Source organism: Zea mays, chromosome 3, assembly GCF_902167145.1.
Source record: "Zea mays cultivar B73 chromosome 3, Zm-B73-REFERENCE-NAM-5.0, whole genome shotgun sequence".
Lineage (NCBI taxonomy): Eukaryota > Viridiplantae > Streptophyta > Magnoliopsida > Poales > Poaceae > Zea > Zea mays.
In genome coordinates, this window is record NC_050098.1 from 106332000 (window position 1) to 106344435 (window position 12436).

A 12436-nucleotide genomic window follows, 5' to 3' on the forward strand; every position below is an offset into this window, starting at 1 on the left:
TACATATGTACCTTCGGCTCGACAGAAGGTAAAAGTACAAGCGTGATGCACGAGCAAGTACAAGTCAGCGTGAACAGTACGGGGGTATTGTTCATCTATTTATAGGCATAGGACGCAGCCTGTGAGAAATTATATTCATGCCCTTTACATTTATTATTAACTTATAGACAATTTTATGAGGACTAGATAGCCTTTTCCCCTTTAAGTCGGTTCATTTTTTCCGCCATTTAGCCGAAGCTCCCCTGCACGTAGCTTCAGAGCAACTCCAACCTTCGTCATGATCATGCTTTTTACATCGTATATGCTTTTAGCCCGAGTCCAAAGGTACCTATTCAAATGTCACACTTGGAAGATATTGTTAAATCACGTTTTTGAGGACATTCGAAGGACGAAGGCCTCCAACACTAAGCGAATTAATCATTGTTTTGTTAAGCTTGGTAATTATGTGATGAACCTCTTTAATTGTGTGTTTTCAAGATTTTGTGTACTCTCAAAAATCAATTTAAATTAGGTTTGTTATAGTCAATTTATGCATAGTTTTCTAATTATGAAGTTAAAAACAAATGTAGTTTACCTTTTCTTAATCAAACGTATGAGATAAATAATTATATAATTACGTTTTTATGATTTAGATTTAAGTAATTGATAATTATTTGTATGCCAAATAGGGATTTCTAATAATATTAATATAACTAAATTCACACCGTCATAACTAAAACGATAGTTAATAATACACCAATGAATATAATATTCATTTTAAATATCTAGGTCATATGGTTCTAAACTAAAGGTAAAGATAAGTAATTGAGTAATTATATCCTCTCATAATCTAGTTAATTAGATTTATATTTGTTCACAACTGGTTATATAGGCTTAATTAATCATTTAATCAAAATTAGTTCATATTATTTATATCACTTAGCTTTTCCTAAAGAATAAACTAAGGAAATTAGTGTTCATGTTCTTTAAGAATAATTAAAATGTTAGTTTATACATAATTTCCTTTCTAATGAATTAGATCATTTGTTCCTATAATAGAATTAAAGGTAATCTCTACTACTATTATAATCCTAATGTAGGCGTCCACAGTGACATGGTGCACGTTCTGCCGGCCGCGATCCTTGCCGCATCCAGCGCGTCGCAGCGGCATCCAACGCTCCTGCCGCTTCCAGCCGCGCCCGCGTCCCTCCCGCAGCGCCCGCCCCACCCGCGCGTCCCTCTCGGCCGCCAAGCCCGCTTCCCGAGGCCGCATCCAGCGCTGCCCGCGGCCTATTCCATCCCGCAATTACCGCTCGCGCAAGGGTTTCCATCCGGCGGCCGCATCCAGCGTGAATGTCGCCCCTCCTCTCATCTCTGGGCAAGCCCCCGTCCCTCAGATCTGGGTTCATCTCTTCCTAGGACCTCGACACCGTGGTGCGCTCGCTTGGCCTACGCACACGAGTGGAAGGACCTTGGAGCCGCTACATGAAGACGCTCGAGTTCTACTAGGCGCCCTTCCTCAGCAGAGATCATCAGTCCCGAGCGGATCGAGGCACACGCTAAGCACTGGAAGGATGTTGACTACCTCATCTTCAACACCTACATCTGGTGGATGAACAAGGCCGACATCAAAGTCAGGTCAACACCTACATCTCACTCCCTGAATGGGAATGCGTAACTTCTTTATCTGTGTCTTTTCTGCAATCAAGCGATGGGATCGTGTTCTGAAATCGCTGGATCCATTTTTGCAGGAGACCCAATTCGAGGTACTGGTCTGACAACATTGAGGTTCCCAGGATTGAGGCGTATGGCCGTGTGTTCAAGACATGGTCTGATTGACATCGATCCTGCCCGGACGTTCGTCTTCTTCATGACGATTTCTCCTCCTCACCTCAGGTGACCGAAAGCTGCTGCAATTATATTTCCTTTTCCCCTTCTTCTATATGGTACGAGCATTGGCCTCCTTGATGACCTGGTCGAGGTAGGGGAACACGCTCTGGAGCTCGTCGGCGTCCGGCGCGCGCCCGCGGCGTGAAGCCGTCCACCTCCCGCAGCAGCTTGGCCTCCACGAGCAGGTGGCACGAGACCAGGTACACCACCGACGACAGCGTGAATGTCGTGGTCTTGGTGCCAGCGATGAGGTGCTCGTACGCCAGCGCACACATGTGTCTGTCCGCCAGCGCAAAGTCCTTGTTGGCACCTGCACCGCTGCTGCCGCCGTTCTCCATCGCATCCAGCAGCGCCGCGATGAAGTCCAGCGGGGCGGGGGCGGCGCCGGGGCCGCAACGCCGGCGCGTGGCCCGGTCCCGCCAGCGGCCGGCTATGATGGCGTCGATGCGGGAGCAGAGGCGACGCTCGTTCTGGTCCATCTTGTAGTCCGCCGTCCCGGGCACCCGCCGCAGCAGGCGCTTGCACTGTGTCTGGACGCACGGGAGGGAGAGCCCGAGGATGGTGGACAGCGAGCTCGTCAGGTCCATCTTGACGAACTCCACGGACCGCTTGTACTCTCTGAGGAACTCCCTGACGTCGCCCTCACCCTCGCTGCCGCTGCCGCCGCCGCCGCCTGGGGACTCGCTGCTGCTGCCTGTGCCTACGGCGTTCTTGGACAGGCCGAACTCGATGCCGAAGGCCGTCCTGCCGATGATGTCGATGGCCATCCGGAGCGAGAGCTGGCAGAAGGGGATGCAGTCCTGGTCCAGGCAGGCGGCGATGTTCGCCGCCAGTGTGTCGACGTACGACTGCATCACCGGAATGAGCCCGGCAAGCCGCGCTGGCTGGTAGAGCGGAACCACCGTGCTCCTCATCGCCGACCACATCGAGTCCCTGCCATCATAGATCATACGAGTAAGCTCGTCACTGCCTCAACCAACAAAACTTCCCATGCCTTCTCTATCTGAGATCGAGCTAGCTAGCATTTCGGTCTACCTAGAAGGATGGACCAGTGCGTGCACCTGGTGAGGAAGAGGGCGTCCTGGTGTAGGGAACCGATCGACACACATTGCAGGCGATGTTTGGTTCAAATGTATATGAAAATTTTAATGTAAGAAGCATCTATAGACTAAAGTACACCAAAAACTTGCACTTGGGGATGGTGGGGAGGCTTTTTTTATAATCTCACCAAACTTCTATATGGGTCTGGTTCACAATTAGCAAGGAAAAAGGCACCATTTGGTAGTACAACAGAAAAAATGAATAATGTTTCACATGTGGTGTGGGTTAGCTGAGAATTTGTGTTGTTTTTTGCATTACAAGCAACCTGAAAACTGGGATTTGGCATGTAAACAATCTCTAGAGAGAGAAAGGTGTCAGTTGGTCACAAATTGGCTTCTGTATTTGCCCTGGTTCTTGACAGACTTGTATGACTCTGAGTACTGATGGTATGTTGGGAGGGGGGTGGAGGGAGTGTTAATGGTTGAGAAATGTCTATATATAGATATACCTGTTAAAATTTAGTTTCTAGATGTTGTTAGAGGAAAGATGGGTGCTTATATATTCATGGGTACCAAACAGGGCATAAGATTTATCTAGATTTTTACTCTTGCAGAGGAAAGATGGGTGCTTATATATTCTTTTTCATATGGATATGTTTGTACACAAGAAAGATCTGATTGGGTACCTAACCTGGTTATTTTTAAGTTAAATCGTGCAGCTTTATATGTTGGTGGATCCCAAAAGGTCAGTTAATTCCCTTCCTATTTCTGATTTATTATTTCAGTCAGGAGTGCTTTTGTTTTGTTGAATGATGCATTTATTTTCCAGGACAGAAATGAGAAGATATTTTACAAGCTCCTGATTGACAATGTCGAAGAACTTCTTCCTATTGTGTATACACCAACAGTGAGGGAAGCTTACCACAAGTATGAGTCGATCTTCAGACGACCGCAAGGTTTATACATATCTTGCTACTGATCCTACTGAACCCTAAACCCTATGACAAATTGTAGACAGCAATTTCAAATCAACCACAAATGCAAAATGTTACGCTCTATCATGGCGAGATTGTGGGAAAACCATAAAAATTAAGAACTGCATGGAAAACATGTGTTCTTCCTTTCCTATTGAAGTCATTAAATGAGGAGTGTAAATCAACTTAGACCTTAATGCCAATATGTGAGAACATTATTGAAAGATGAAGTATCTGAAGTTTTGAATACAGCTGGAATCTGTAATCACATTGACACATCCTTACTGAATCACTAGATTCACTACCCTCTGTACCATTTTTGTGCAGTTATTTGAATCAGACTATTTTATTTCCAGCTCTTGGTGGTAAAGGAATTTTTGATTTGATTTAACCTCCACTTTTGTGATTTTGTGATACATAGAATTCACCAGATGTTGATGATTGTGACCTATTGATTCATTTTTATGTTGATGCACATGGAGACATTTGTAAAGATCATAATAAAAAAGCTCAAGGATGCCAACCTTTTCGTGTCACAAGGAGGGCTCATCATTCCAGTCAAAACTGTTGTGGCAACCTCTTCCTCTCGAGGCTTCCTTTTGGCTTGTATGAACAATGCTCTCGGCCTTTAGATATATACGACCATTTTTGTCTTTTATTTTGGCATGGCTTCATGACCAATTATCAGGTGATATATATTTATGCTCCTTTCTAACGAAATGTCTGTCCAAATCTACCTGCTAGATTGGAGAATGAGTACCGACATTTGGAAGCGGCGTTCAAAGATGATGGCACCAAGTACATTAACTGGGCAGCAAAGATGACCATCTCCACCAACATTGGCATACCATGGATCATGTCCAAGCAGACCAAAGCTCCTGGCGATGTGGTAACTTTTTTGACTAAATAAATATATACGTTGTGCTTCTTTCTTCAACAAACTGGGTTAATCCTTATAGGCTTAGCATTGAGATGCCATTTCAGAGTTTTAGATTAACAAAGTTCAGTAGTTGTTATACCTAGGGATGGAAACAAGTCTGGTTAGTGTACTCGCAAGGTTGGTGGCCTAATGCCTTCAGTCTGGCAATTTGTCTCTGCCATATGTCTCAAGTAAGTAATTGCAAAATCGGTGTTGTTGTCCGAAAGTCTTCCCAACATTTTTCATTTTTTTGCCAATGAAACTAAATAGTCCAACTTTGGTTTCTACATCCTTGCATCCCTTTTCCATTTTATTTGATTCCTTCACATCCACTGTCCATTTGGTTATTATTCACACTTATTTTGTGTACCGTTGTAACGCACTAGCACCTTATCCTAATTTAAAGGAATAGAGATTTTTTATGTAATTGTTGTGCACTAACATTTTTGTCAAATATTTCGTATGTCACATGAAACTTTTGTAGTCTACATGATATTAGAATTGGGCACCATAAAGAACGAAGATTTGAATTAAGAGGTGCTCATTGTCTATCATGCAGATAAGCCAAGCAAAGAAAAAGACCGCTGCTAGGTGGTTGATACTGGTCTTCCCTCTTTCTCTTGCCACCTCGGGCATTCTCTGTGGCCTAAAAATAGAATGGGTTCAAGCTTGCTACAGAAGATAAACATAATGGATGAGCATATAAAGCAGAGATTTAATTTCTTTCTTTTAAGTTGAATATTAAGGAAGTTGCCTGAAGTTTAGGTCTATTTTTCTTTTCTACTTTGTAGATACCATCAAACTGATTTTATTGCTGGTTATATTCTCAAGGAGTTGTTTGCAGACAACAAAGTGATGGACGTATTGCAGGCTGGTCAAAGCATTGCATCCAATTCCAACTTGTTTTGCTATGAAAAGAAAAAAGAAAGAACGAAAGAAGGTTTGGTCTGGCGCTGTTGGATTCATGCTCCACTGGTAAAATGCTGGCATGTGTACTATGTACACTTAAAATGTCTCACGTTACATCCTCAGTAGATACATAAATAGTATATACCACCACATCGTGCTCGTTAGCCATGTGTGTGTGTTCACTGCTGTTTCTGTGGCTGGATTGTTTTGATTTGAGAACGTTCTGCTGCTACTACCATCGACTCCTTTGAAGCCTGACCCTGTATTTCTCTGGTTTTGTTGAATATTTTATATGCCATGTACTTCTCTGGTTTTGTTGAATATTTTATATACCGTTGCAACGCACGGGTACCTAACTAGTTAATAGATTAATTATCCTTTATCATAATTTATTGATCAAACCTATAGTCAATTTGTTCTTAACTAGATTTATGACATTATTAATGATTTCATAGAATTTAGTCCACATTATATACGAATCACTTAGCTTTTCCTAAAGGATAAAATAAAGTAATAAGAGTTTAAGTTCTTTTATAACTTAAAATGTTACTTTATATATGGACTTCGAATATAATAATATAGGCTATGTGTTTTCTAATGAAATTAAAAAATAGCTATTTGTTCATTATCTTTTGCATGACAATCCACTTAAGGGCTTATAATCTAGTTTTTCATAAAATAAGTGTTTAATAATAATGATCTTTTCACATAAAACCTATTTAGACTTATATCTTAGTTTATCATAAGTGAAGATTTAACAATGATTTATAAAATGTTCCATAATGCTTCTAAAATTAATAACATGTTTCGTATCCCATTAACCTTAGTTATATAACATATATCTTTTCTAAAAGGTTAAAAAGGTTTAATATCGTTGTAACGTGTTTTATCGTCTTATAAACCCTTAATCTTAGACATATCACATATGACGTTTTATAAAAGATTAATTTGGTGAACCTAATATTTGTATATTTTAATTAAGATATTTTAAGCTTATGTCTTGTTTTATAAAGTATAGATCACACATTTTTGAAACGAATACCCTCTTATTATAACCATTACTTGTGATGTTTTGAAAAACGAACGCTCTTTTCGTTAGGCTTTCTTTTAGCTTTATGTATGGTGAATGTGGTATGTTATTGATTGGTGTTTGTTCTTCTTGTTTGTTTGTGTGATATTCAGTGGTTGATCTAGTAGTTAAGAATCAAGATCTATTCCTATACGTGGAAGAACCTCATGTTTTCAATAAGCAAGGCAAGTGGACTTCTCCCTCTGCATATTATGTTTGATCCCAAACAATACATTTAATAAAGTTTATTATTGGATATATATATATATATGCATGATTTGATGGGATACCTATTTATATACCCTTAACCTTTCCAACCTTACTCCTTGTTTAAACCTAGGATTATGATCTAATCAAGTAGCTATGCTATTGCTACAACTTAACTTTATGCAGTCACTCCTATTTATGATATTAATGTTCCAAATGGTAAGTTTACTTTATTGTTGTTAACCCGATGGTTAAACAAGATTATTGCATATTAATTGGAACATGGAGTGACCACCCGGGAAAACAGTGCTACCATGAGAACTATCATGGCTCTAGTCTTGGCTAAATAACTAGGGAAGTCTTATGTTGGGTGCTGGTCGTGGTTGACCGGAACGGGGGCATCTGGCAAGCGCTTATAGTTCCGTCTCAGGCAGATTGGATACGGGCATAGTTCCCAAAGTTTTACCCTGTAGTCTGGACTATTAGTTGGTTACGGTAGGTGTACCTTATGCAGTTGACCATTTCCAGCATTTGCGTAATGAGGACTCTAGGGAGAAGCCTCGTAGTGAGACCCTGGCCATTCACCTCAGAAGTGAATATGGGTCTAGCTAACCCGGGCTAGAAGGGAATCGCGACTCATGGGTAAAGATGTGCCACCTCTGCAGAGTGTAAAACTGATATTATCAGTCATGCTCACGGTTAAGAGCAGTCTGGACTCCTCACATGATAATTGAACTTGAAGATGGAAATAAATCGAGATCCGATGATCTGCCAATGGTTTGCTTAAGTGGTTTCACTTAAGTGTTTTTGATATACTCTTATACCTTTGTTTAATGGGAATACTCGGGATTCACACTTATTAGTAAGACAGGTGTTGTTAATAAAATGTTGACCAACTAAAATGCTTACTGCTCAACCTTAGCCTTACCTTGTTAAACTTGCATTAGTTTTCCCCCACTTGCTGAGCCCTGACCATAAGTGAGCTCACCCTTGCTTAAATTTTGATCAGAAATTTACAGATGAAGATATGATGCTGAGCTCCATGGATGCTAGTCTAGTGATACCCCCGGTGATCTTCCTATGGATGGATGTCCATGTTTCGTTGTACTTTGATGAATAAAGGTTAAGACATTATGTATGTTCGAAGTGTAATATGTTAATATAATCGTTATTTACGCTTTTATGCATTGTTCTTTTGATATATTACACTTGTGACGTCAACATATGTGTGGAAATAGATCCTGGCACACATATGCTATGCACCCGGCTCTGCCTTTGGAAATGGGTGTCACACTGAGCCCCTAAGTGGTTGTGGCCATGGCGAGCAAGCCCCTGTGCGTCGTGCCCGTTCTTACGCGTGATCCCTAGCTGAGCCGTCAATGGCGTCCAACATGCCCAGCCCCGCTCCCGTGCCTTGGACCGCATGCGTGTAGCCAGTGTGACCTTGTCCGCCCTAGGCTAGCACCCCGACACCCCTTGTCGTGGACGGCCAATGGGGCCGAGCCACCTAGCTTAATCTCGCTGACGCCGCTATAGTTCCCCTAGTCGTTCGTCTACCCTCATCGCACCTCGCTCTCACCGTTTGCCGTCTCGCGGACATCAAACAGCACGTGCACAGTAGCCCCCAACAATGCCCTTGCCGCTCGCTTAAGCTTTTTCGCGTACATGCAACACGTCATCAGAACTCCGATGACGTCTGTCTACCCCTAGATGTCTCCGTCTAGCCCCCTATGTGCGCATAGCCCTGCTATCTCGTCCTTCGCTTGTATCGTGTCGTCGTGTGCGTTGTTATGCGTTAGCAGTTCGCTTCACCTAGAATCGTTCGTGGCAGATGAGTGGCATATGTAAACAATGATTATTCACGTGATCAATAAGTCAGAACTAAATGCTAAATTTATTTATGCATATGATAATTACCTATTAATATGACTAGGTCGAACTAAAATATTGTAGTTAGTATTCTCTTAGCATATACGCGATAACCCTCGACTATAGCATCAATCGTCTCAATTCCTTTCTCATGTAGTCATAGATGGGAGCTCTATGTCATGTTGCATATTTATTTGATATATACTGTTATATGGTGTATTCTTTCTTTCTGTTTCAAGAATGTTGAATGTATGTTTGCATTCGTATAGATAACGATCCGTTCGTGGAGTCCGAGAGAATTGAAGAAGAAGCCCCTAAGCAACATTTGTTTAGTGAAGGAAAGTGTCCTCTAGCCTATTATGTCCTACTTACTTTATAATTCACTCTCCCGCATAATATGGTCAACCTAAGGCTATACTAGTTTTTTCCTATCATGTCCTTGATTACCTTTTTGGAATTTGGCACTATGACCAATAACATGCTAGTGCTTTACTTTAATAAATGAACATGATGATAGTTTATTTATGATACAATGAATTTATTCTGGTTATGATGATAAACTTGTGGCACTAAAGGGGGCTCGGGCTGTTTCCCGAGTACCTCTCCGTAAGGACCTGCTCGTTGAGAGACCACTAGAAAAATAGTGCAACCATGAGGGTGGTATGGGACGTCCTTAGCTATTTAATTAGAGGAATCTAGGGTGTAGTTTGCTTCGTCACTGTATCGTTAATGGGGGCTAGGGCGTAGTGCTTGCTCTGCTAAGGGTGGGGTGCTGAGGTTCATTCGATTACGTTTTGTTAGCCACCCCCTTAGGGAGGAGTACTGTGTTTGTATGGCCGACGAAACCTAACGGGTGGCTATACACTAGGTGAATCTTTGTAAAGGCTACATAATGATACCCTGCCAGACCACCTAGGATGTGATCAATGGGGAGTCGAGAACCCTGGGCAGTAAGGGAATCACGGCTCATGGGTAAAGTGTGCAACCTCTGCAAAGGGTTAGAAACTAGTGTTAGGGGCCTTCGTCTTCCGAAGGTCCTAAAAAACACGACTAACATGCTTTCCAGTATAATATACTGTCACAGGAAGCTTTGGCTTTGGGATGAAGGTGTATATGGTTTGAAAGGCGCAACAGGGAAGAAGGATGAACCAGTTCCAAAGCTGTGAAAGAAAGAGCTTCGGCGTAGCGTAAAGACGATGATGGAGAATGAAACCGACTTAAAAGGGAAATGACAGCTTAGCCCTCGACAGCTTACTTTTTAGCTAACCATAAATGTCAGGGACATAAATGTAATTTTACCCAGGCTGCGTCCTGTGCCTATAAATAGATGAACAGTAACACCGTACTGTTCACGCTGACTTGTAATCACTCGCACGTCACTCTTGGATTCTCACCTTCTGTCAAGCTGAAGGTACAAATGTAATTCAATATCATCAATGTTTGTCCATGATCATATAATGAGAATATAGATGATCTAATGATATGATATGATTATTCGTGTTCTTTATATGTCCCATATGTTCTTGCTTTCTATTATTACGTATTGAGATGATGAAGGTTTATCCTTCATAACCTTCATCTGAAGATCATTATATCCTAAGGGAAAAATGCTTCGAACGACGAAGGTCTTTAACCATTAACATTTGTGTTGCCTTGTTCTTAACTTATAGCATTTGAGAACAAGTGACCAACAACTGGTATATTATCCATGCTCACGGTTAAGAGCAGCCTTGGGATCCTTTTTGATTAGAGATGCTCTGGATACATTTATGATGATAGTTTAATGATGATGACTCAAACTATGGATTCTAGTATCTCCTCTCCGAGGAAGTACCTGTTGGGTTAATAACTTTGATTTTTATGATAAAAGTTGGCCTCTACTAATAATAAATACCTGACAATCTAAAAGCAACTGCTTTGAGGTTTAACCCACAAACACCTAGTCCACTTTAGCCAAACAAGACATTTGCTGAGTATGTTGATGTGTATCCACCCTTGCTTAAACACAAAACACCAGGTTGTCCACACTGCAACCACTGCTCATGAGAAGACGAAGGTAATGCGGAGGACTTTCAGGAGTTCCATGACTTCGATGAGTTTTAGACTAGATTAGCGGCAACCCCCAATCAGCTGCCTGTGAAGGCCTTATCTTTACTGTGTTTCGCTTTAGCACTTTGATTTCTTGTTAAGTTGATGACTATGTTGATGCCTTCAACATCGCGATGTAATAATTTAATACCTCCTTTATGTTATATTATTCAAGCACTATGTGATGATGTTCATTTATGTAATCGCTATGTACGTGAGTTCTAATCCTGGCACGTATATGGTTCACATTCGGTTTGCTTTCTGAAACCGGGTGTGACAATGAACAACACCAACTTCTATGTTTTCCTTGCAAACAACTAAGTATATTTTTTAGATAATGGAAACAAGTTCCATCCTTTTTACACTTTCATGCATATAGCCTTACAAGTAATGACTTACAACTTCATAAACACCTAAGAAAGGATAAAACATTCAAATAGTTGGAACCATAAACAATTTAAGCAGCCTCAATATTAGCATAATATCACCAACCATGGTTTGTGAATATCTCCAGGCCACCACTTCCAAGGATTAGCATACATCGAGAACTTCTTGGTGTGATTCTTCTTTTTGCAACAGTCTCCAAAATCAGAACCAATGTGTTCCCCTGTAAATAACCTGCATAATTAACGGTATCGTTGTATGGTTAAAAACCATGTAATTACGGCATATCCAAATGGATCAAAACATTGCCGCCACTCCATTAATTTTCTTTTTATGTGCACTCCCTTTGTTAGATTCCCAGTCCCCCATAATATGATTAATACTATGAGGTTTGTCTATGTGTAAGGCAAAGAGAATGGTTTTCTATATGTTTCTAGCAAGGTAACAATCAAAGAAAAGATGTTGAATATTCCCATTTTAATTGCAAAAACTACACTTCAAATCTCCCTTACACCTTCGTTTTGCAAGGTTGTTCTTAGTGAGAGTTACTCCCCTTCCTAAATACCACAAAAAAATATTTGAGCGGGAGCTTTAGTCTCCAAAGTAAAACATTACGATTTCAAGTGAAGTTAACCATTAAAAAAAGTACAAGACTGGGAAAAGTCCATCTCGTTGACCTTCCCAAAGAAATCTATCTCTCGAAGAGACCAAACTAATTGTGGCCAACATAAGTAACAAATTATGCCACTCAAATTATTGGTCTGCGGAAGGATAGGTTGATGATGGCCCCAGATAAGACATCAACAACTAAAGCCTTCTTATTTTGTACTATGTTAAAAAGATCTAGACATTGCTCTTTCATAGTTCTATTTATAAGCCATCTATCCTCCCAGAACCTGGTAGATTGTCTATTACCTACCAGAAACTGTCCCCAACGCAAAATCATCTTCAACTTTCATAAGGCCAAACTATAATTGAGAATCTCCCGGTCTTCTTGAAACTTGAGTAAGCGCTTTGATTCACAAATACTTATTTTTGAGAATTTGCAAAGTCATGACTCGTATTCAGATCGGATTCCTAAGGCTGTCTAGCAGCTTACCCATCATAT

General features: G+C 41.0%; 1 pseudogene; it reads right to left on the bottom strand.

The window, feature by feature from the left end:
• Positions 1 to 1554: 1554 nt before the first annotated feature.
• LOC103650313 (cytochrome P450 711A1-like) lies at positions 1555 to 3083 on the bottom strand (annotated as a pseudogene).
• Between the last annotated feature and the right edge of the window lie 9353 nt (positions 3084 to 12436).